Raw genomic sequence first — 25,181 nt, forward strand, 5'->3', positions numbered from 1 at the left:
AACTAATAATGGCAATTTGCATATAAGCTGCAAAAATGTGTAGGGAGAGCAGTTGCCCTGGGTGAGCTGACACCCTGCATGGACTATATTTTTTTCAATGCAGTGTCAACAGCTACTCTCAAATACTCTTTGCCCCCCAACTCCTGAAAGAGCATCCAATACCCAGGAAAACACAATGCTGTGTCCCGGATCTGCTGGAAGGACAGACTTGGTAAGGGATGCCATGATCATTTCTTTTTGGCTCAGCTGCTTATCCAAAACCCCAGATACATTTAAAAGTGAAAAAGAATAAAACACTGGGTTAGAAAGAAGAGTTAATGTTCTTAAATATAAAAATCAAACCATACCATGACACATACCATCAGGAACCACTTAAATATTCTTAAATGCACTCTCCTTCAAGAGCAAACATTTTTAGTATTTAGGAAGCAATACTTACAGAGGTAACTTGGGTGCTATTTTGAAAATTACACACTACTATTATTATCCTACGATGCAATTGTGTATAACAGTTTGTCAGGGGAAAGGCAGACTACTGAAAGCATCAATTCAATCCAGCACACCTACTGTGGGGCATCCCTACTGTGTCAGGCATTGTGACTAGGTAGATCAGGATAAACAAACTGAAGAGTATGAAAGGTTGTGGAAATCACTTTAAAAACAACTGATGCCATAACGACCTTTTTTTTTTTTTTTTAACTTTAGAACCAAATTTTGAGAGGCATTCCTTTGAAAAACAGGCATAATATTTTCTACTTCCTTGCCTAATCATGCCCTAGGACTCATGTTCTGTGGCTTCTCTGTAAAATGTTCCTAACACTGCCTAACCCATTCCACCTTCAAGAAGGCAGTGGGGTAGAACTGGGAGTGTGTGTGTGTGTGTGTATGTATGTGTGTGTGTGTGCACATATGTGTATGTGTTTGTTGGGGGTCTTCTCTTCCTTTTTTGCTCTACAGATATGCTCATATTACATTTTCCATTTTGCATCCTAATTGGTGGATATTGGTCTCACCCATAAAACAAAACCCTTGTCATGTACTGTGTCTCAATGTACCTCTGTTTTCCCAAGGCAGGAACAATGCCTAGCACTGCTCCTTAAATGTTAATGAATGAACGAATGCTTGTTTTGACTGTGAGCTTTATCTCTGAGTCTAGTTTGATAGTCAAAATATTCTCCATTGTGGGTGTCAAAAATTTCAAAAATGTCAATGCATGCATATAAATATACTTCAGGATATTAAGTTTGTTAAGGTATAATTTACACATAGTAAAGCTGTCCCTGAATTTTGACAAATGGACACAACTGAGTAAGAGTGGGTGGTTCTTAATATATTTGCTTGGGTCCTGTCCCCAAGCCTTCTGACTGTAAGAACATCTCCTCAGGTGATCCAGATAAGAATCCTTGAGGTAGATGATGCTCTGCCACTCTATTCTAGATTTCCTTTCCTTTCCTCAGTCCCTCATCCATCACTCTCAGTCAACTATTAATATTGAAGATAAAACCAAAACATTTCTAGTCAGCACCACACTGGAAGCAAAATCTAGGTAACTCAGCCACTTGCCTGGAGTCAACTATGATTTCTGGTTGTATGGCAGAAATAAAGCTAGTAAATGATATTTTGAAATGAACACGAGATACCCACTCAAAGAAATAAAAATGCCTTTGAATCAGAGTGAATAAAAGGGCTGTGATTTAAATGGGGACTGAGTATTGATGTAGGGAAGGGGGGGTGAGAGAAGAAAACTGCCCTTACAAAACACACTGTTTTGATTCCAAATGCAACTTTACACCTAAAGATTCAGGGGCTCTGTGAATAAGAGAGATTGACACAAGGTCAAAACCTAAGGAGGGGCGCCTGGGTGGCTTAGTCGTTAAGCGTCTGCCTTCAGCTCAGGTCATGATCCCAGGGTCCTCGGATCGAGCCCCGCATCAGGCTCCCTGCTTGGCGGGAAGCCTGCTTCTCCCCTCTCCCACTCCCCCTGCTTGTGTTCCCTCTTTCACTGTGTCTCTCTCTGTGAAATAAATAAAATCTTTAAAAAACAAAACAAAACAACAACAACAACAAAAACCTAAGGAATACAATGCCGAAGGAAAATAGGGGAAATTCATTTCTCTGGTTTGGTGGTGTCATCCTTCAATGACTGGAAGAGGCCAGAGGATAAGGGGAAAAAGGCATTATCTTCTCTATCCTTTATTTAACTGAGATTGTTGGAAGATGTGGAATCTGGCCTCTAATTAAGAATATGGGACCATCTTTACCCTATTCAAATTTCTATTTTTACAAATCAGCGTTTCCATTTGGGTGAAGTCCATCATAACAAACTCCTTTCTTCTGTCATTTCCCCCCACCCCCCAGGATTGTATTATAATCGAATACTTCAAGTGATAGGGTCAATGGCCAGGAGACTTGACATTTAGTGGAAATGGAATCTGACCTTTGCTAATGTTTCATTGTGAATAATGTCTTTGGTTTCATTGTGAATAATGCTCAAAATGGGACTGATGTATTAACTAGTATTTGACTAATTAAAGAAAAAAAGAAGAAACCATCATGAATCAAAACAGAGGTATACTTGGTGTAAAAACAGCCAGAAAATGTATAATGCCTACTTGCTCTGCTGAGGTCCTGGGAGACTATGAGTCTGCATGAATTTTAAGAATCCATTGATTAGAATGGGTCTTTCAGAAAGGGTGAGTTAAAAAAAAATCACCCTGGTTTTGCAAAATGCCATTGAGTTACCCCCTCAGAGAAAGGAAATCATGGAAACTGCTGTGGAGACATTTGGAAGTATGCTTCACACTATCATTTACAAGGCAGGGTATGTGGGTCTCACCAGCTGCCAGGACTGGTGGAAAACTGCTGAGCTAGTCGTTACGGCCAAACCAAGCATCTCCCTGTAATTAGACTTAGCTGGGGAAAAAGTGGCACACAGAGGATAGAAATACGTGGCCTCAGACTCGGGGGGAGGACAAGAAAGCTGATTAAGTTTTTCTCAAGAGATTCAATTAAAGAATCTCGCTGGGTGTGGCCCTGGACTGCTTAGCTGCCCAGAGAAGTAGCTGTAAGCCGCATCGAGTGCTTGAAATGTGGCTTGTCTAAATCGAGATATGCTGTTAAGCGTTAAATACACACTGAGATTTCTAAGACTTAGTACACAAATATTTCAATAATTTTTAATACAGATTGATTATATAATAGTTTAGATACATCTTAGGTTAAAGTATATTATTAAAATTAATTTCGCCTATTTCTTTTTACTTCCATTTATAAATGAGCTACCAACATTGAAAACTTGGGACGGTTAAAATACAGATCGAGATTTCTGATAGTACTGGGCCCACAGCTGTCTGAGACCCAGGAGCACGTGCACTTTTTAGGTGTGCATGGCTTGTGTTTCTCCAGCTGCACAGCCCCCTCCTGGCTGACTATGTCTTGTTTCACAGACCCACCCAGTCGGGTAGGCATTTGTCTACAGCAAGAACTATAGGTGCGAGACACTGACAGGGTTGGGAATCAGAGGGGACACAGCAAAGTGGAAAATCCCTGACGCCAAGCCTGACAGATCCTGCGTGATCTCAGCTCCACCAGAGGAGCTGGGTAACCCTGAGCAAGTCCCTTTGCTTGCTAGTCTGAGCTGTTGTGTGTGTGGGGGAAAGTGAAAGAAGTTCTATAGTTAAGGAGCCTATGTGGTATCCTGGCAGGTAGTAAATAGCTTTGTTAAAGTTACTCTTTCTTATCCTAAACACAAGAAATCTATCATCACAGCAAAATCTAGCTGACTACCAGGAAAGTGGCTAATTCATCACTGTAAAAATATGAAGGCCTAGATCATTCACTATAAAGAACTGAGGAAGAGAAAGCAAAGGGTAAAAATATCAGACACTATCCCAATGTAGTAAGTGATCCAGGTGAGGATTATCCATTGATACTCAAAGCACTGGACAAAAGGTAGGGTGGTGACAGGATGTTCACAAAGGATCCATGGAGCAGCCTACAGATGCCTTACTGACTCAGGGTGTATCTGGACATAGGTGAGGTCTGGTTACCACCTGCTCAAGAGATCAAACTGAGCTCTGTGGATGGTGGTACAAGGTGACATCATCTGCCTCCTGCTGTGATGTAATATCAAGCATGCATTACCACCTATGAAGTATCCTTGCCAAAAAAATGTTTAACCCGCACCTAATACCAAGCCTCTAAATCTAATAATTTTCAGGAAGAGAGAAGGAGCAAGTTGACCAACACTATGAAGAAACAGGCAAGGCCAGAGTGCAGGACATTCTATACAACATGCAGCCTGGACAATGGGGGAAATCTGACTATGGACCGGATGTTAGACAATATCACAGAATTACTGTAAATTTCTTAGGTATAATAGCATTGTGGTTATATAGAAGAATCCATATTCTTAGGAAATACACAATGAAATATTTAGAGGTAAAGTGTCAAGATGTTTGCAACCTTCAAATATGGTGCAGCAAAAATTTATATAATGTATGCCATATATGTTACATGTAATACATATAAATACATATGTATAAATAATTGGAAGAAGGAATAACGAAAGCAAATATGGCAAATTCAAAACAATTGGTGAATCTAGGTAAAGGGCATATAGGTGTTGGTTTTACCATTCTCCCAAACTAGTGGCTTTGTTCAGAATAAAAAGTTGGGAAAGAAACTGGAAGAGAGAAAAAAGAAAATAATAATAGGAAAGAAAAAAATCATATAATATCACTACCTCCTCTTGTCATAATCCCCTCGACATTTACATTCAGGTCAGCTTCACTGTGTGCCTTTTCATTCAATATGGTTACATTTTTACCACTTTAATAAATTCCATGTGTGCTCATTCAAACTGATGTAGCCACTGTTTTGGCTGCTTTGTTGGCTGACATCAAAATCACACTTTAAACAAAGCTCCAACAGTAGGCTCTAGAAGTGCTTCAGGTGGGGGTATGAAGCCTAAGATGTCATATCAAAAACTCCTGAAATTGACACCTAATTCCCTATCTGGATGGTTTTTAAGCCAGTAAGATTGGATCAAAGGCTCTAGGTGGAGCATCCTTTTGGGCTTTGATCTCTTTCAAAGATGGCACTCTTTCCACCGTGCTAGGCGCTGATGGAAGAACAACAGGTACAGGGTGCTGGTCAACCCGGGATACTGAGGTTTCAGAAAGGCTGCTTCCACACAGAGCATGCTGTGCCCGTGTTCTGGTGCAGAGCAGCAACGACACAACCCAAAGAACAATCACTCAGAATTCAAGTTTTAATGCAATGAGAGCTCCCAGTGAAGCAGGAATTCATTCTGTGATGCCTTTAACATGGAGAGGGCCACAAAGGGTCTGGATTCAGAGAGCATAGATATAAGCCCGGTTTGACCACACAAATTAGCTGTACAACCTCAGAGCAGTGTTACTGGGTGGGGTGCAACAAACCCTCTGCTGGGGACAACTCTTCACTGAGCAGGACTGTGGGAGACGCTGTAGGCCACGTACCAACCCCACCTGACTCCCTGTGCCAACTGCATGCCAACACCTCCTCCAGTCTTTGCGAGGAGGACAACCCCCACCCCGGAACCCCCAAATGCCTCCTAAGACATAGGCTGAATTCTTGGAGGCACAGATTTTATCTGGGGATAAGACCTGTTCCACCACCTCAGCAGTGATTTGGGAGGAGCAAATACGCTTCAGCTCCTTATAAACTTACCGTAGCTACACGAATGGCATCACGATACCCATTTGCACAGGCAGCCGTACCAGTTAGAGGCAGGGCTACAGAGTTGGTCCAAATACCCGTATCCCAGGTCGGATTTATTCCCCAGGGTCAGCTGTCCAGCATGTACTAGAATGTGCAACAGTTACTTATTCTGAAAATGTTTCCCCTCCGTAAGTGGAAAGCCCTGGTTTTACGGCACCCACACTGCGGTGTAAATTTTCCAGTGAGGGCTGATGGCAGATCCACAGGCTCCTGGAGCAGACAAGAAGGATGGCAGTCTCAAACTGGCTTCAAAGAACCTGGCTTGGGATGGCACCCACACTAACCTGGAATGAGAAGGACGCTTCTCTTAGTGAGCGAGGATTAACCTCAAGGATCAAGAGAATGAGGTAACAGGATACGGTGCTCTACTCTCCCACGCACAGCAGAGCAAGGAGCATAATGCGTAGTTCTGACCTTCAAAATGGCTGCTCCGTTCTTTGCATTTTTCAGCCATGCTTATGGAAGAGAATCTTAGAGGCTGGGCAGGGCTGCATATTAGTAGTACAAGAGTACAAGAGTAATACTAATAATTAGTGTTAGTGCACAAGAGCCACCTGGAGAGTGGCATGAAGAATACACCTGCCACAGGGGTTTGGATTCTGTCCGTCTGGACTGGGCCCAGGGACCTGCACTCTTAAATCCATCTCTCTGGGTGATTCAGATGCAGGCTGCAGACTGCCTCTGGGAGAACAGGGACACCTCTCCAGAGACTTCTACGGTTAGGAGGCTTTGTCTTCAACTCTCCCTCACGGAGCATTCTTGCTCTCATTTTATTGCTTTCATGACTTAGAATTTAGGTAAAAATGCTTCTCTGCCCTCAGGTGTGGCTGGTTTTTGGGTTAAAAAATTGTTCTTACTTGACCTCTCTTCCTCCTCCCCACCTACCTCCCACACACATTGTGTAAGCAAAAAGCTGATTTTACTTTGTTGATCTAATTTCTCCTTTATCATTCGCTTTCAAACGAGGACTAGGAAATGCTGACTGGGCAGAAAGTTCCAACCCTTCCTTTGAGGAAGGCCAAAGGCCTCAGGTATTAATAGGGAAGTGAAGGAGGCCACCAAAGGCAGAGCTGGGGAAAGGCATGAGTCTTGAAGAGCAAATGTGCAAACGGATACCCACTCTAGGTTGTCAGCTGTGGTAAAAGGGCACTGAGGTGGCCCATAAGAATCACCCAGGGGTTGGGGAGGCAGTGCTGGCAAATTAGGTAGCCATACATGTGTAGCTTCTCCATCGTCCCTTACATTAAAATATTCAGCATCAGCATGGTTCTTACAGTCTCACCCAACACTGCTTACTATTCAGCATTGGTACATTCCTCCAAATTCTGTTCATCTTAAAAACAGCAGACTGATAATGTAAAGTTCCTAAATCTCTGGACTTGGCCATCTAAAATGTGATCTTTTATCCTTTTCTTCTCCAAGTTTCTAGAATGCATTTTCATAGCATACTTGCAAAGGGAAAGATTATCAGAAAAAGAAAAATGGGTGGTAGTAAAGTTGAAGGAATATTATACTAAAGGTTTTGGTAGGAAAATATTTATGTCCACAAGCACAAGCCACACCCTTTCTGGGAAGATATTACTAGCCTTGAAGCTGGGTTAGTGGATCCCAAAATATACCTCACAAAAAGCACAGTTACCCTCCCAAAATAAGCCCTATAATTAAAGTCTTTTCAAGTGGATTGTCCTATATCACAACTTGACATATGTTGCTTTAATCTCCCTGCTTCAGCAAATGTAGCCATCTTGGGCTACAAAAGCCCTCAACAACTTACATTTAAACCAGACTGTGGTGTCACTAGGAAATTGATGCAAATAAACAGCCCTGTGTACCAAAATACCCAATCTCAATCATCTGTAATGAGATCTCTCTCCTCCCTAAGCACATTTTCATCACACCAGAATCACTGCCCTTGATTCAAAAGGAAGGACTAGCCCAGATTGAAATACCATTTCATCTCAGAGACCATCTAAAGGCAGGCACTTCTGAAGAAGCTGGAGCTGAAATTAAAATAGGAGATGACCTCCTTTGTGTGAATGCGGGGATCATGTTGTGTGAGTCTCACTTCAGACGCCCATCTGTCTGTCTGAATTCATTTAAGTCAGTTCGTGCTTGGAGTGAGAGAGAGTCCCTTATGAGACCTTTTGGCCCTATGATTCTCTGACCAAACTTCTTTATGTTTTCTAGTTATATATTTACATATAATTAAATGTCAAAATACTTAAAATTTTAAACCTTCAAAATAATAAGTACTTTGGACATTAAAAAAAAAATTTTTTTATTACTTCCATATCAGGTTTCTCAGTCTCAGCTTGACACGTGGGCCTGATCACTGTGTGTGGGGGGTGCTGTCCTGTGCACTGTAGGATGGTTAGCATCCATGGCCTCCACCCACTAGATGTCAGTACACACATCCTCCCACCCCCAGTTGTGACAACCAAAAATGTCTTCAGACATTGCCAAATGTCCTGTGGGAGAACAAAATTAACTCGGGTTGAGAACCACAGCACTTATATATCTCCCCGTGGCATGCCCAGGGGGAAAATAAATCTAGATTTTTCAAGGCACTCACAAGTTTTCATTTTAAGAATTTCAAACTTCCTGTGATTCATAATGAAGAACCAGGATCTGTGATACGGTGCTGCCTTGAAAGATTAAAAACAGCACTACTGCTGTCTTAAACAAAGGGTGGCAAGGCCTGGCCTCATTTCAGTCAAGACACTTAAGAGAGGATGGATTTACTGTACCCTATCTCTTAGACGGCTATCCTCCCCACTTTGAGGAATTCCATTCTTAGAAGACTACTGTTAAGAAATCCTTCACAATCTATTACCAGGCACTCTGTACTGATCGCAAAGGAAGAGGATTAGGGTTTGTATCTAGTGACATTGTCTATAGAAGCAACGGCCCTCTGTACTGCTCGTGGGCCAGATCACCTCAGGGGCAGTGCTTCTAATGCTGGAAAGGCAGGGTGGGGAGGGAGAGGGAAATAACATCAGGAGACAAACAGTACAAGGATGGAACATGGTTAAGTTCAGCCCAGAGAAGAGAAGACGAATGACGAAGGAGAGGGTCTTCAAATACGTGAAGGGCTGGTGTGTGTGAGAGTGTGGGTAGACTTGTCTCTGCCTACTTAGAAAGTGACTGCGAGCATAGCTGGCTCAATGAGTACTTACCATAGGCCTGCTAAGTGCCAGGCATTGTCCAGGCACTGGGGCCAGAGGAAGGAAGAAGACCAAGTTCCCGTCTCATGGAGCACATATGGTTCAATGTAAGGACTAGATTGCCTTCCTTCCCTCCTTTCTTCCCTCTCTCTTTTTAACAATTTGAGCTAAATGTCCAGGTATTTGTCTAACTGCTTGTTTTTTTGTTTTTTCTATTTTAAAACTTAGGTTTAGGGGTGCCTGGGTGGCTTAGCTAAACATCTGCCTTCAGCTCAGGTCATGATCCTGGGGTCCTGGGATCGAGCCCTGAGTCAGGCTCCCTGCTCAGTGGGGAGCCTGCTTCTCCCTCTCCCACTCCCCCTGCTTGTGCTTTCTCTCTGTCAAATAAATAAAATCTTAAAAAACAAAACAAAACAAAACTGAGGTTTAATTAACAGCAAAATTCACCCTTTTATTATAGAATTCTGTGAACTTTCATGAAACAATACAGTTGTATAAATACTGCTAGAAATCCAAGATCCAGAATAATTTCCTCACCCACTACACTTTTCCTGTGCCCCTTAATTGTTTTCTTTAATTGGAGCATGCTGCTCTGTGCAGTAGCAAGCTCCTCACCTCTGAGAGAATTTGGACTCCTTTCTGTCACAGGTTCTGTAGAAGAGACTTGTTTTGGCTAGTGGGAGAATGGGCCAGACAACCCTTGAGGCCATGTCCATCTCTTCGATTCCATGAAACTGGAGGGGTCCACCTAGGGACACCAATCTTAAAAACCAACCCATCTGCAGTGAGTGACATGGCTGATTCCTTCCAACCATAGATAAAAGCCCTACCCCAAAGCCAAATTCTTTTAGTCGAAGCTCAAAAATTTCAGCCTGATACCTGGATCTCTGCAAAGGGTATATAATAAGCACAGATGAAAAAAAATCAAAAGAAAGGTTTGGAAATGAAAGCCTAAATATGGTAACTACTCCTGCCTCTTCTTTTCCTTCTCATTCTTTTCATTCAAAGTAACATTAACTTCAAAACCGAAACAAAACTCTAACAAATGTAACTGTACTTGTCTGCAAAGGTGGCAGGAAGGGAAGTTAAATTAGCCAAGCTTGTCTAAGAATGGGTAGACAGGAGTGGAGAAGATGATAAATGTCTTGGGGCTGCCACAGTGTGTTATGGAGTGGACTGTGGAGGACGGACTGCGGTGACCAGCTGTGACATCCCTTGTGACAGCAAATGTGGTGTGACCAACCCATCCACGGTGGCCCTCCTGTTGGGAGATATGTACACCTTTTGGTGGTTTGACTTCAGTAAATGTCCAGTTTTCAAATGAGGCTGTCCCGTTACCAAGAATAACTGCTCTATCAAGCACCTACTATGCCCCAGCACTACCTAGCTCATTTTATTCTCACCACAACCATATGAGGTGTGTAACATTACAAGCCTTGTTTTATAGACGAGGAAACTGAGGCTCAGAGAGTGGATGTAACAACCAGTTAGTGTAGAACTTAAATTTTAGCCTGACCCTGAAGACTGTTCTTTTTACTACTGCTGGCAAGGTATTCTGGGTGGTTGCTGAACTTAATGTTCTTGGTCTCTTGGGCCACTGTCATGCTGGGATTCCTGATTCCCTTCAGTTTCCCGTTCCCCAAACAGCTAACTGTCCATTTCTCATTTCAACAGCTAGGTCGTAAGGATTTCTCTGTGGTGGAGACTCTTTGTTGCTGTTGTTATTCTATTGGTCTGCACGTTATTACTCTTATATTCCATGGGTTACCTAGACCGTAAGCTAAACTGTCAAGGGTATTCTTTACCCTGTGTCCAGAAGCTTCCCTAAATCTAGACTTCTTATTAAATCTTAGAAAACCCCACATTTCTTAATAACATTAGCAATAACAAGAAAAAATGTCATACTGTCAGCAAGTGCTGATTAAATGTCACATCTAATTATAAAATCCTATTTTGTCTAAGTTTAGTGCAGATTCAAAAGATGCACGAAACAAGGCAATGGCTTCCCTTTTGGGCACCACTTTACAACAAAAGGTATTAGAAAATGCAGCAGCACTTACCAAAATTTCCCCCAACTATCACAAACTTTATATACACCACATGTCTTCTTCTACAGCTGCTGGACCGGTCCTGAAAAACAAACCACGACAAAAGGAAAAATGCATTGCTGAACAGAAGTCATTTACCCTTCTGGAAACCACGTAGTCTTCCTTGTTTGGGGCACTCATCCACGTACCAAACTCTTACTGCCAGATTATTCTCCGTTTTTCACAGGAAGATGAAACCATTTATAAATTAACAAATAAATAAAAGTCTGGAGAATGAAGTAAACCAGAAACTTTGCTCAGACTTTATTTGAATTTTTAGCCCTTTAAAATAATTGAAGACAAAACAATGCAAAAATATCTAAAATTGAACTCATAAAAATTTCCCCCAAACCAATTCTTTTTCCTGTTTCTTTCAATAACACACTCTCTTCTCCCTTGCTGGCTGTGAGACCCTCACCTTTCGTTTCTAGACTTCATTTTCTTACCTGTAAAATAGGGATTATTGCACTGACCTCCCAGGGTGGTTATGGAAATTAAATGAGATAAATTTAATGACATATAAATGTCACAGCAAGGCTTAAAACAGCATCTGGCATGCAGTAAACACTCAGTGCATGCAAGGAGCTATTATCGGTCTCCTAATCACCCAGGCCTGAAAACAAACATGGCCTTCCTCACCTCCTCGGTGAACCAAGGTCCCAGCCTGCCCTTCTAGTCCTGCGGGTGTGCTGGAACTCACCACCTTCTCTCTATCTTATCATTACACCAGCTGGCATCGCTCCGTGCAGAAACTGGTTTCCTGGCCCCTGGTTTCTTCCCTTCCAATCCTGCTCTCACGGCTCTGCAAGGCATCCTTCCTAAACGCAACTTAAAACCTTGTGGAAACACCTTCCACTGCTTCCTGTGACCTACAAATTTATCTGTGAAATTACATTAGCCTGGGACTCCAGCTCCCCTCTGCTTTATGTCCACATCTTCCCACCGGAAGCTGCAGCGTCCAGTCACCTGTCCTGCCTGAGCCGTCTGCATGCCAGTTCCTTCCCTGAGTGTCTCTGCCTCATAATTGCTGGTAGGAAGCCTAGCCATTTTCTGAGGCAGGGGCTCTTTGTCCTTTTTGTCCTGTAGCAATCTAGAGACATGTTTCTCAGAATAATGTTTTTAAATGCTTGAAATTAATGCATGAAATGAATAGGATTCAAAAGAAGCATATTGATCATACAGTTATCAAAATATAACAAAATTGTGATGTGTTTCTTTCCATATTTAAATAAGTTCCAGCAAAAGTCTAAAAATTACTGTAATTTGAAGTACTGTTGGGCATAAATGATATTTTAGGGTATCTATAACCATAATATAATATGAAAACACCCATAATTTCTATTGGTGGCAAAGAACTAATGCTACTTTGTAATACAAGGAAATATTAGATTTCGGTTAAGGGTTAGTGAAAATAAATTTTTTTTCCTCCATCCAAGTTCACAGAGCTCTGAATTCCATTCATGGACCCATGTCATGAGCCCCTGCTTTTAGGCCTGGCCTAACTTTCTTCTTCTTTTTTTTTTTTTTTTTTTTTTTTTTAAAGATTTTATTTATTTATTTGAGAGAGAGAGAATGAGAGACAGAGAGCATGAGAGGGAGGAGGGTCAGAGGGAGAAGCAGACTCCCTGCCGAGCAGGGAGCCCGATGCGGGACTCGATCCCGGGACTCCAGGATCATGACCTGAGCCGAAGGCAGTCGCTTAACCAACTGAGCCACCCAGGCGCCCCTAACTTTCTTCTTCTTGAAGCCTGCCTGCCCTCCCTCCCTCCCTCCTTCCTTCCTTCCTTTCTTTCTTTTTTAAAAAGATTTTATTTATTTATTTTAGATAGAGAGAGAGCATGAGCAGGGTGGAGGGGCAGTGGGAGAGGGAGAAGCAGGCTCTCCACCGAGCAGGGAGCCTGATGTGGGGCTCGATCCCAGGACCCTGGATCATGACCTGAGCTGAAGGCAGATGCTTAACCAACTGAGCCATCCAGGCACCTTTCCTTGAGCCCTTTCTACCTTGATTTTCCCAATGGCTATGATCTTATCTCTCTTTGTTTTTCTCTTTCAAAAATTATGTTTTATTTGTTATAGATACTTGAAATACATTTACTGTATCCTACTTTTTAGGCTGTAAGGGGAGGCACTATTTTTTTTTTTTTTAATTCCTCCCATGGCTAATAGTGTTTTGCCTCACAGCACACACAGGCAGGAAGGCATGTGGCCAGCATTGTTTGATTCAATCAGTGAGTCAAAGGGCTTTCTTGCCTGCCCCACACAGATCAGCTAATATGACTATTATTTCACCTCTCTTTGGCAGGCTATGAGGTCCTAAATATGTAGATAGGACCCCTAAACACTCCATATTTAGAGTATAAATTACTGAAGTTAGGCAACAAAATGTTCTCTGCTTTTACTTCTCTCTAGAGCGTGGATGCTCAGTCAGTGCTGCTGACAGATCTCCCAGGAACAGACCAGCGGTCCAGGCAGTGCGTCACACAGGGGGCTCACAGTCCCTGCCTTCATGGAGCACCAAGTCTAGCAGGTTTCCCCACCTGGTGGAGAGTAGCTGGGCACCTCTCAACCTTTCAGGGCTTCTGCAAAGATGAGACATATCTGGTGATTTCCTAAGTATGGGCACCTTGGTGACCTATGTAGGCAAGGTCATTGAAGAGTTGCTCTGGTTTTCCATTGGTCTCACGGATGTGAGCCCGTGGTTCCAGTAGATGGAGTGGTGAAATGTCATCTTCCCTCCTAAATGACACCATCCTTGCATATGAAGTCGGAGATGACAACCCTGCCAAAGAGACTGTCTCAGGAAGGTCTACTTAACACCTGGCTGCGTATTTCACTCTGAGCCCCACTGGGTCTATGATGGATCTGCCCCAGGATGGACACCAGTCCTTTGGTCTTACCAGCTTTTTCCCTAAACAGCTACAGCTCAGGACTCCTGTGCATCTTTTATTAAGAAAAATTTAAAAATAATAAATTAGGGGTGCCTGGTTAGTTCAGTTGGAAGAGCATGTGATTCTTGATCTCAGGGTCATGGGTCTGAGCCCCACACTGGGTGTAGAGGTCACTTAAATAAACTTTAAAAAAATCACAAAATAGTTCTCCCTTTTCAAATGATGACAGCATGATGATTTTCTCCACTGATAATCACTCATAAAGGTATTGTGGCCATTTGCTTTGGCATAAATCCACCACCAGCAGCATTTTTCATGCTCAACCTCATATCCAGTGACCCTGAGGACAGTAGGGGTGTACTCTCTCTCCCCGAGAACTAAGACAGATGACATATTCACTCAGATCAAAGGCTGGGCTTGGCACACTCTTTTTAAATTTAAGGACATTTACATCCATCTCATTTGAATTTGTTCTTTTTGAGACACATTAGATATATGGTATTAAATAGAAAGAACTGAAAGATAATGAGGAGGGCAACATGACTGTTCAATCTTTTGTTTCAAGAATTATGACATATATATCCCCATAAATAAATAGTAAGGTATTAATAGGCATTCCCACACAACACATTGCCCTGCATGAACTTTTTGCTTCTACTACATATCATAGACCCTGTGCGGCTCCTGGTTTAAAGGATAACATTCTCATTACCATCGGAACAAGTATCTCTAATACAGTTCTCATCTGCACGGGTCATTCCTTCACCCTTCTTCCTAACAGATCCCCTATATCTCTTCAGCCACAGTGCCTCAGGGGCAGGTGACAGCACTCCAGCTGGAGGGTGGGGACCTGAAGGGCCCAGGGCTTTGTGGCATGCTACCCAGTGACGGTCAGCATCACCTGGGAGCTTCTGAGAAATGTCAGCTCTGAGGCCCTAGCCCAAACCTACTGAACCAGAATCTATTTTATAAGATCCCCAGGTGATCTGTGTGTCCACAGGGTGTCAAATGCACTGATCTAAGGGGAACACATTCCTCTTGACAGTGACAGGTTCAAGATTAGGCATGTGACCCAATTTAGGCCAACAAGATGTCAAGAATGTTTTGCTGGGAGCTTCTCATTCTGAGATAAATTCCCCCCTTCTGAATGTTGTGTGGGATATGATGCCTAGGACTTCTGTAGCTACCTTGCTCCAGTCTAATGATAAAGCTGGCCCAAAGAGGAGGGCAAAGACAAAAGTCCCAGGGAAGCAGAGTTGGGGTGACTGCATCAGGTCAACCCTGAAGTCTGTGGAACCAATGGAAGTCTAGTAAATTTCTTATTGTTCAGGCCTCCTTGAGTTGGGTTTTCAATTACCTGAAGCTGGAAAGCATCTTTCCAACAAATCAGTGTCCAGTAAAGCATTATAAAAAGGACAGAACACCAAGACATTGGGCTTAGTCATATGCTCAAGAGTCCAGACAAGTCAGTGCATTGACAGGCAACAGTTTAGAGACTTGTTTTGTTTGGGGAACTGACCCAGGAGTATTTCTGGTTCTGACAACCTTTGTTCGCTTTGTGCATTTCCAAAAGCTTTCCAAATCAGCCAGTTTAAATGATCAACCAGAGGAAGTGCTGAACACTTTCCAAATTATTTTAACCAGAGCGATCAGCAGTTGCTTTCCCCAGAAGCCACATGGATGTCATTTCCTGTAAAGACAATGGGAGACTAATTGCTCAGCCTTGGACTCCAGCAGGGAAGACAACCTGTGACATGTTGTTACTGGCAGGGTAAATAAGGAAAAGCGTGAGGATCTCAGAATCTGCTTCTGAGATTTATCCACTCCAATAACTCGGGGGAAAAGTTAAAAAGCACCAGCTGGTCTAGGAAAAGATTTGAGGGGCTAGCAAATTAGATAGTCACCTACAGCATTTTTACGTACACTGGTATTTATGGAAGGCCTTTCTGAGGAAACCAAATAGACCTGCTCTTGTATAAAACCATATAGGACTCTGGTGTGATTTTGCTTCATACACAGGAGTGATTAGTCAAGGAGAGCTGGGCGTCCAAATGGACATTATTTCTTCTGTGTGTTACAGCTTCTTAGCCACAAAAGGATATTTTGAGGGATGAGTTTGCTGTGTCAGCTTGACGAAGAATGTGCTTCCTATCATGGAGTGAAATTAGTTGGTTCTCCACAGAATGTTTCTTAGGTTCTCTTACCTCAGGTCTTTTTTTCCTCTCCAATCCTTTTTGCTTTCTCTTCCCTGGTACCTTATATGCTTCCAAAGCTCCAACCATCACCCCTTGTCATGAGTTTCAAACCACACTCCTAGATCTCTCACCCATGCTCCCAGTTCCTCCGCTGCCTCCTAGACATAAAGTACTTTGAAGTGGGGACTTCGTTTTGGTCACTGCTATATTATCAATGCTTAGCACAGTAGCTGGCACTGAGTATTACATGTTTGTTGAATGCCCTCACTTGGAGTCTTAGGATGGTTCACAGAAGTTCTTGCCATCACCTCTTAACTGGCCTCTCTGATTTTGGTCTCTCCTTTTCCCACTCTATCCACACACATGAAAGCTCTGAATTACAGCTCTGATCAGGTCACTGCTAGAATGCTCCAGCTGGGAATGACTTATCAGCCCAGCCCTGCATTTTCCAGGTGAGGCACTGGTCCCACTGAGACCAGGAGACTTGCCTATGGTTTTACGAACAATGGGTGGCAGAGACAGGATTCTTACCCAGTGGCTCTTGCTACCATGCCATTGACTAGCTCGAAATCTTCAATGGTCTTTCAGTAGGACCTAGTACAGGGCTAAGTGTGTAGGAGTCACTTAAAAAATATTTGTTAATTGACTGGATAAATGAGTGGGTCTCTTTCACATATACCAATGGGTTTCAGTTTTTCTTAAAGTGGAATACTCTATTTAAAGAAAGACAATTCCCCAGTACACAAAATGGAGAAGAGAGGAGCTGGTCTGCCCCTGCAGTGCTTCTGAGCCATCTCCTAGGAACCTCAGGGCTTGGTGGCCCTGCAAAAAACCAACAACTTACGTAAACTCGAACTCTTCAGCTTTGTACTCAAAGCTGCCCACTATTATTCCAAACCCACCTCAACCTTATCTTCCATTTCTTTTTCCTCCTTCATGCCCAGTCCTACCAAAGCACTTGCTGTTCCTGGCACTTGCCCCTCCCCTAGACCTTCACACGTTGCTGGGTAGCACACCACAAAGCCCTGGGCCCTTCAGGTCCCCCACCTCACACTGTTTCTTCCCTCTTAGGTGCTCTTACCTCCACCTGCAAGAATGGAGAACCAACCTGTCCCTCTGGTCCAACTCTAATATAAATCCCTCCCTGAAATTCTTGCCCAATTTCTTCCACTGGGATTAATCTCATTCTCTTTGTACCTCTACTATATAACTTACCATACCATCAGCTTCAAGGGAAAGAGCCAGTTCCTTGAGGGCAGGAACTGACTCTAAATTTATCTTTGAACCACTGGCACCTTGCCTGGCCCAATGCCTTGCACAGAAGAGGCACTTCTAGTCGTTTTGTTGCATTCAAAGGGCATTATCCTTTTTGGTTCACCTCTGTAACCAAATTACATACATTCTGTAATGGGGATTCCAAGTCTTCCTTTAGACGATACAGGTTGATGATAAAGCCAGCACACACTTGTGTGGAGCCCACTTGTTAAGAAAGAGCCGTGGGAGTCTTTGCTGAGTCTTATTTTCAAAAGCGAGAAATGTGGGGGCGGGGAGAGTGACTTCCTCTCCCCTCCACAGCTCTCCTGTGGCTACAGCTCTCCTGCACCACGTGAGGTACAGGCTGGGCAGCATGTGCACAAAAGTAACAATATACAGTCCTGATCCTTCCATGCTACTATATGCTCTGGGAGTCTAAAGTCAATTGTCTGAAAAATTAAAGTGTTCCAAATGGTGGGATAATGCATTAAACAAGCCAGTGCACAAAGCCCAAGCACAAGGGAGGAAGATGGGAACCAGAAAACACAGGGTTCCCTAGGAAACCAAGCTCACTTTATGACTGACTGTGGCTTTTGCTCCTCTTGGGGGAGGAAGGGGGTGCTCTGAGAAGGCACCACTGACCCATCTGCTTCCCCTGCCTGCAAAGCCCTATCTCTTCTGGCTTCACTCCAAAAAGTTAGGGAGACTCCAGCGAGGCTTGGTTGTTGCTTGTTTTATTATTTGCTTGAGGGGGAGTAAAGAGCAGAAGAAAAGAGGAGGGAGAGAGACAGAAAAAGAGATGAGCACAGAGGGCACTTGGCCAGAGAAAGAAATTACTGACCACAGAATAAGAGGCAGGAAGGTAGAACTACAAAAGGCCAGTTCAGGGAATCAGAGTCTCACTGTGAGCAGGGCACCACCAAACCAGTAGATGAGTTTATCCTCAGCTGCCCAAGAGGCCAGCTCTGAAGTCAGACTAGGGAGGTATATATTTTGGGTTCACTGGCACAAATGGTTGGACTGAGTCATGCAAAGGGATGGCTGGAGGGGTTGGATGGGGCTTTAGGGCTCCCCCTCGCCCCCTGCAACCTTCATCAGCTCCAAGCAGGAGTAGTAATAATTTCTAATAATAATAATAAATTATTAAGTTTAACCTTTGGGCTGAAGACACCCAGTTTATTTGGGGAAGAAATAAATGCCTGGAATAATTAATTAGTTGACTGCCAGAAGGAAAAATAAAGATTCTGCTTCTATAAAACTCATGAGAATGAAGTATATATTTAAAATAATCATGTCTTTTCTTAAATGAGTTAAAGAATGAACAATGAGGGCACCTGGATGGCTCAGTTGATTAAGTGACTGCCTTCAGCTCAGGTCATGATCCTGGAGTCCCAGAATCGAGTCCCAGGATCGAGTCCCAGGATCGAGTCCTGCATCCGGCTCCCCGCTCAGCAGGGAGCCTGCTTCTCCTTCTGACCCTCCCCCCTCTCATGTGCTCTCTCTCTCTCATTCTCTCTCTCAAATAAATAAATAAGTAAAATCTTTAAAAAAAAAAGAATGAACAATGAGTTTCTGTCAGGTGATCACATAACTTATGGATCAGGTAAAAAGAAAAGAGAAACTGTTTTTGTAGTACACTTGAATTGTTTCTGACTTGCCTTGTGAACGAAGCTACCTCTAGGCATCTGCAGTCCAAGGTCTGAACAGAAACACTGCTTTGCTCTGATGCAGGTGTAGCTTCTGGACAAGTCCCTGAGCTCTCTTCCAATCTGAATACTACTCCCAAGACCCTCTGGACAGACATTTTACAGTGGCTCCTGGGAAGACCTATGGAATATACACGGTATCACATGCTGCCAAGATCCAGGTTAATAATGATGTGTGCAGAGCCCCTGGAATGTGTAGGCTTGCTACAATATTAGAATCCCAGAATCCTAAGGATGAATGAAATGTTAAAGAATATCCAGTCTGGTAGTTTTAATACTATTTTTTTAATATAAGAACCTTGTGAATTCATACACGTGTGTCACATTTTCAAGGTTTATACTAAATGCCAATATATTAAATGAAAGTAGAATAGGACAGTCCTGGCTCAAGGGGGAAAGGCCTCAAAATACCACCACCTGGGGGCGCCTGGGTGGCTCAGTCGTTAAGCATCTGCCTTCAGCTCAGGTCGTGATCCCAGGGTCCTGGGATCGAGCCCCGCATCGAGCCCCGCATGGGGCTCCCTGATCAGCGGGAAGCCTGCTTCTCCTTCTCCTGCTCCCTCTGCTTCTGTTCTCTCTCTTGCTGTGTCTCTCTCTGTCAAATAAATAAATAGAATTAAAAAAAAAAAAATGCCACCACCTGGGCCATCCTCCTGGCCCACTTGGCACTTCTGGGGAGCCCTAATGTTCTAAGAACACTGAAAATCCCAGATCTAGTTCCCTACCCCCACCCAGGATCTGCATCTTGTCTTCCTCTCTTCCAGCCCAAGCACGGGTTTGCCATGTGGCAACATGGGTGACCAAACACCTCTACCTTCCCTCTATCAAGGGCCTTTTTTACCCACTCCCAAGGGCTCCATATTATGAATGATTTCACCTCTCATAAAAACTGCATTCCTGAAGTGATAACTAATTTATTTGTCTAGTGAGACCTCAACTTAAAGCTTAGCCCTGCTGTGCTTGCCTAACTTGGGAAAATTCCTTAATAATGTAAAATAGACATAGAAACCCAGTAGAAACTTTTCTTCTCCTCCTCTGCTTCCTATTTCTTCAAAACAATCTCCATCAAAGAAATACCAAATACTGAGGAATAAGTCCAACAAAGAATAAGTTTGAAACAAAACACTGAGAGAAATTAAAGTCCTAAATAATAGAGGGTTGTGTATGTAGAAGGACTGGAAATCTCACTATTTTTCAGATGTCAATTCTCCCCAGGTGCCTGGCTGGCTCAGTTGGACGAGTGTGCGACTCTTTTTTTTTTTTGCGTTCTTCATTTTTTTTTTTTTAATGTTATTTTATTATGTTATGTTAGTCACCATACATCATTAGTTTTTGATGTAGTGATCCATGATTCATTGTTTTCGTATAACACCCAGTGCTCCATGCAGTATGTGCCCTCCTTAATACCCATCACTGGGCTAACCCATTCCCCCACCCCCCTCCCCTCTAAAACCCTCAATTTGTTTCTCAGAGTCCATAGTCTCTCATGGTTTGTCTCTCCCTCCGATGTCCCCCCTTCATTTTTCCCTTCCTTATCCTAATGTCCTCAGTGCTATTCCTTATGTTCCACAAATAAGTGAAACCATAGGATAATTGACTTTCTCTGCTTGATTTATTTCACTTAGCATAATCTCCTCCAGTCTCATCGATGTTGATGTAAAAGTTGGGTAATTCGTCCTTTCTGATGGCTGAGTATTATTCCATTGTATATATAGACCACATCTTCTTTATCCATTCATCTGTTGAAGGGCATCTCGGTTCTTTCCACAGTTTGGCCATTGTGGACATCGCTGCTATGAACATTGGGGTGCATATGGCCCTTTTTTCCCACTACATCTGTGTCTTTGGGGTAAATACCCAGTAGGGCAATTGCTGGGTCATAGGGTAGCTCTATTTTTAATTTTTTGAGGCACCTCCACACTGTTTTCCAAAGTGGCTGTACCAACTTGCATTCCCACCAACAGTGTAAGAGGGTTCCTCTTTCTCCACAACCTCTCCAACATTTGTTGTTTCTTGCCTTGTCAATTTTTGCCATTCTAACTGGTGTAAGGTGGTATCTCAATGTGGTTTTGATTTGAATTTCCCTGATGGTTAATGATGATGAACATTTTTTCATGTGCCTGTTAGCCATTTGTATGTCTTCTTCAGAGAAGTGTCTGTTCATGTCTTCTGCCCATTTTTTAACAAGATTGAAGTAGTGATCAAAAACCTCCCCAAGAACAAGAGTCCAGGGCCTGATGGATTCCCTGGGGAATTCTACCAAACATTCAAAGAAGAAATAATACCTAGTCTCCTGAAGCTATTTCAAAAAATAGAAACAGAAGGAAAGCTGCCAGACTCATTCTATGAGGCTGGCATTACCTTAATCCCCAAACCAGGCAAAGACCCCATCAAAAAGGAGAATTTCAGACCGATATCCCTGATGAATATGGATTCCAAAATTCTCAACAAAATCCTAGCAAATAGGATCCAACAATACATTAAAAGGATCATCCACTACGACCAAGTGGGATTTATTCCCGGGATGCAAGGGTGGTTCAACATTTGCAAATCAATCAATGTGATAGAACACATTAATGAGAGGAGAGAGAAGAACCATATGGTCCTCTCAATTGATGCAGAAAAAGCATTTGACAAAATACAGCATCCTTTCCTGATTAAAACTCTTCAGAGTATAGGGATAGAGGGAACATTCCTCAAGTTCATAAAATCTATCTATGAAAACCCACAGCGAATATCATCCTCAGTGGGGAAAAGCTGAGAGCCTTTCCCTTAAGATCAGGAACACATCAAGGATGCCTACTCTCGCCACTATTGTTCAACATAGTACTAGAAGTCCTAGCAACAGCAATCAGACAACAAAAAGAAATAAAAGGTATTCAGATTGGCAAAGAAGAAGTCAACTCTCTCTCTTCACAGATGACATGATACTTTATGTGGAAAATCCATAAGACTCCACCCCCAAATTACTAGAACTCATATAGCAATTCCATAATGTGGCAGGATACAAAATCAATGCACAGAAATCAGTTGCTTTCTTATACACTAACAACGCAACTGTAGAAAGAGAAATTAGAGAAACAATTCCATTTACAATAGCACCAAAAACCATAAGATACCTTGGAATAAACCTAACCAAAGAGGTAAAAGATCTATACTCTAGGAACTACGAACACTCATGAAAGAAATTGAAGAAGACACAAAAAGATGGAAAAACATTCCATGCTGATGGATTGGAAGAATAAACATTGTTAAAATGTCTATGCTATCCAGAGCAATCTATACCTTCAGTGCCATCTCAATCAAAATTCCAATGACATTTTTCAAAGTGCTGGAACAAACAATCCTAAAATTTGTATGGTATCAGAAAAGACCCCAAATCACCAAGGAAATGTTGAAAAAGAAAAACAAACCTGGGGGCATCATGTTGCCTAATTTCAAGCTATATTACAAAGCAGTGATCATCAAGACAGCATGGTACTGGCACAAAAACAGACATACAGACCAATGGAACAGAATAGAGAGCCCAGATATGGACCCTCAACTCTATAGTCAAATAATCTTTGACAAAGCAGGAAAAAAAATGCAATGGAAAAAAGTCTCCTCAATAAATGGTGCTGGGAAAATTGGACAGCTATATACAGAAGAATGAAACTTGACCATTCTCTAACACCATACACAAAGATAAACTCAAAATGGATGAAAGGCCTCAATGTGAGACAGGAATCCATCAAAATCCTAGAGGAGAACATAGGCAGTAACCTCTTTGACATCGGCCACAGCAACTTCTTTCAAGATACATCTCCAAAGGCTAGTGAAACAAAAGCAAAAATGAACTTTTGGGACTTCATCAAGATAAAAAGCTTCTGCACAGCAAAGGAAACAGTCAACAAAACAAAGAGGCAACCCACAGAATGGGAGAAGATATTTGCAAATGACACTACAGATAAAGGGCTGGTATCCAAGATCTATAAAGAACTTCTCAAACTCAACGCCCAAAAAACAAATAATCAAGTGTGTGACTCTTGATCTTGGTCAGGGTCATGAGTTTGAGCCCCATGTTGGGTGTAGAGATTGCCTTTTTTTTTTTTTTTTGCAAAACATTACACAACTTTTTATTATTATATGAGAAAATCTCATTTGTTACATTGTAGGGATTACTTAAATAAAAATAAAACCTGAAAAAAAAGATCTCAGTTTTTCCCCAAATTGCATCTTCAATGCAATTTAAAAAAAAATTTTTTCCCCCCTGGTGGAAACTGACAAGCAGGTTCAAAAACTTATATGGGAATGCAAAATGCCAGGAGCCAAGATAACCTTGAAGAACAACAATGCTGGAAGACTTACTCTATTTGATTCAAAATTCATTATAAAATAATAGTAATTTAGACAATGTGGTATTTAAGGATAAATAGGCCAACAGAACAAAAAAGGAGGTCCCTAAGTAGACCTACACAGATAGTCACCTAAATTATGACAAAGATGACACTAAAGTTCAATAAATGGTGTTGGGTTCACTGGGTATTGTGGGGTGAATTGTATGCCCCAGAAAGATACACTGAAGTCCTAACCACCCCTCCCCCTGTACTTGAGAAGGTGACCTTATTTGGAAATAGCATCTTTGTGGGTGAAATTCATTAAAATGAGGTCGTAGTGGATTAGGGTGGGGCCTAAATCCAATATGACTGGTGTCCTTATAAGAAGGAAATTTAGACACAGGGAGACATAAGGGGAACAGGGACATGTGGTAATGGACACAGAGATGAGATCAATGCAGCTGCAAGCCAAGGAATGCCAAGGATTTACTGGCTACCACCAGAAGCTAAGAAGGATTCTTCCCTAGAGCCTTCAGAGGGAGCATGGCCCTGATCACACCTTGATTTTGGACTTCCAGCCTCCAGAACTATGAAAGAGTAAATTTCTGTGGTTTTAAGCCATCCAGTTTGTGCTACTTTATTTACGGCAGTCCCAGTTGATGAACACATTGGGTATCCATATGAAAAAAATTATTCTTAATCTCTATATTACATCATGTAAAGATCAATTCCACATGGATGGTAGAACTAAATGTGAAAGGTAAAATATATCTTTAGAAAAAAACAGAGAATACTTTCACACTTTGCAAGAGGTGAAGATTTTTAAGAACAGAACCAAAGAAAATGCTAATCATAAAGGGAAAATATGATAATTTGGAGTATATTAAAATTAAGCATCTCTTTGTCAAATGACATCAACAGAATCAAAAGGCATGCCCACAGTGGGAGATAACTGCAAAACTATATCCAGCAAATAACGCCTGCAAATTCATAAGGAAAAGGTAGGAACCCAATAAAGAAATAGGCAAATACTTTAGAAGAAACTTTGCAAAAAAGGAAATCCAAATGGCCATTAAATGGATTAAAAGATGCTTTAGTCATCAAAGAAAAGTAGAGTAAAATCACAATGCATTACCAATACACACCTACCAAATTATCTAAGATGACAAAAACTACAAAGTGTTGGTGAGGATATGGAGTAAACGGAACTCTCATACTAACATGGATGAGAGTAAATTGATAAAGACACTGGAAAACCTGCAGTATCTGAAAGCTGAACACACCCATACCCTATGACCCAGGGTCTCGTCATCAAGGGATCTATCCTACAGAAATGTTACATATGCTCACCCACTGACATGTACAAGAATGTTCCTAGTAGCACTCTTTGTGATAGCCCCAAACTGGAAATGACATAAAAGCCCATGCGCAATAGAAGAAGGATTAAATACCTTTTGGTATAGTTACACAATATTACATAGCAGTGAGAATGAACAAAGCACAACTCATAACAACACGAGGAATCTTCCAAATATAATGTTAAGGGGGACACAAGATTACATAGTACAATTTTATTTATGCAAAGTTCAAAATAGACAAAATCGATGTTGTTAGAAATAATGCTATCAGTTACTTTTGGCTGGAGTTGGGGTGGTTAGGGACTGGGAGTGGGTCTCGGGGCTTTGGGTATTTGGGTGACATTCTTTCTCCATCTGGCTGCTGTTTACACAGCAATGTTCATGTCATGAAAATCCAGTACCTGTGTGCTTAATTTCTGTGCTTTTCTGTATGAATGTTATACTTCAGTT

At 42.1% G+C, this 25,181-nt stretch overlaps 1 protein-coding gene across 9 annotated transcripts in view; it reads right to left on the reverse strand.

Annotated features, from left to right (window-relative positions):
• The window catches only part of FYN (FYN proto-oncogene, Src family tyrosine kinase), a 212,018-nt gene that overhangs the window by 103,831 nt on the left and 83,006 nt on the right, over positions 1-25,181 (reverse strand). For 8 of the 9 annotated variants that reach the window (XM_064598013.1, XM_064598008.1, XM_064598009.1 and 5 more), the window contains one exon: positions 10,988-11,057. The exons of the other annotated variant lie outside the window; for it this stretch is intronic. The gene's annotated coding sequence lies outside the window, so the exon portion shown is untranslated. The remainder of the gene's footprint in view (positions 1-10,987; positions 11,058-25,181) is intronic. 9 annotated transcript variants of the gene reach the window in all.

The sequence above is a fragment of the Mirounga angustirostris genome, unplaced genomic scaffold, assembly GCF_029215605.1.
Source record: "Mirounga angustirostris isolate CCGP_5_RB_7025 unplaced genomic scaffold, mMirAng1.0.hap1 SCAF_8, whole genome shotgun sequence".
Lineage (NCBI taxonomy): Eukaryota > Metazoa > Chordata > Mammalia > Carnivora > Phocidae > Mirounga > Mirounga angustirostris.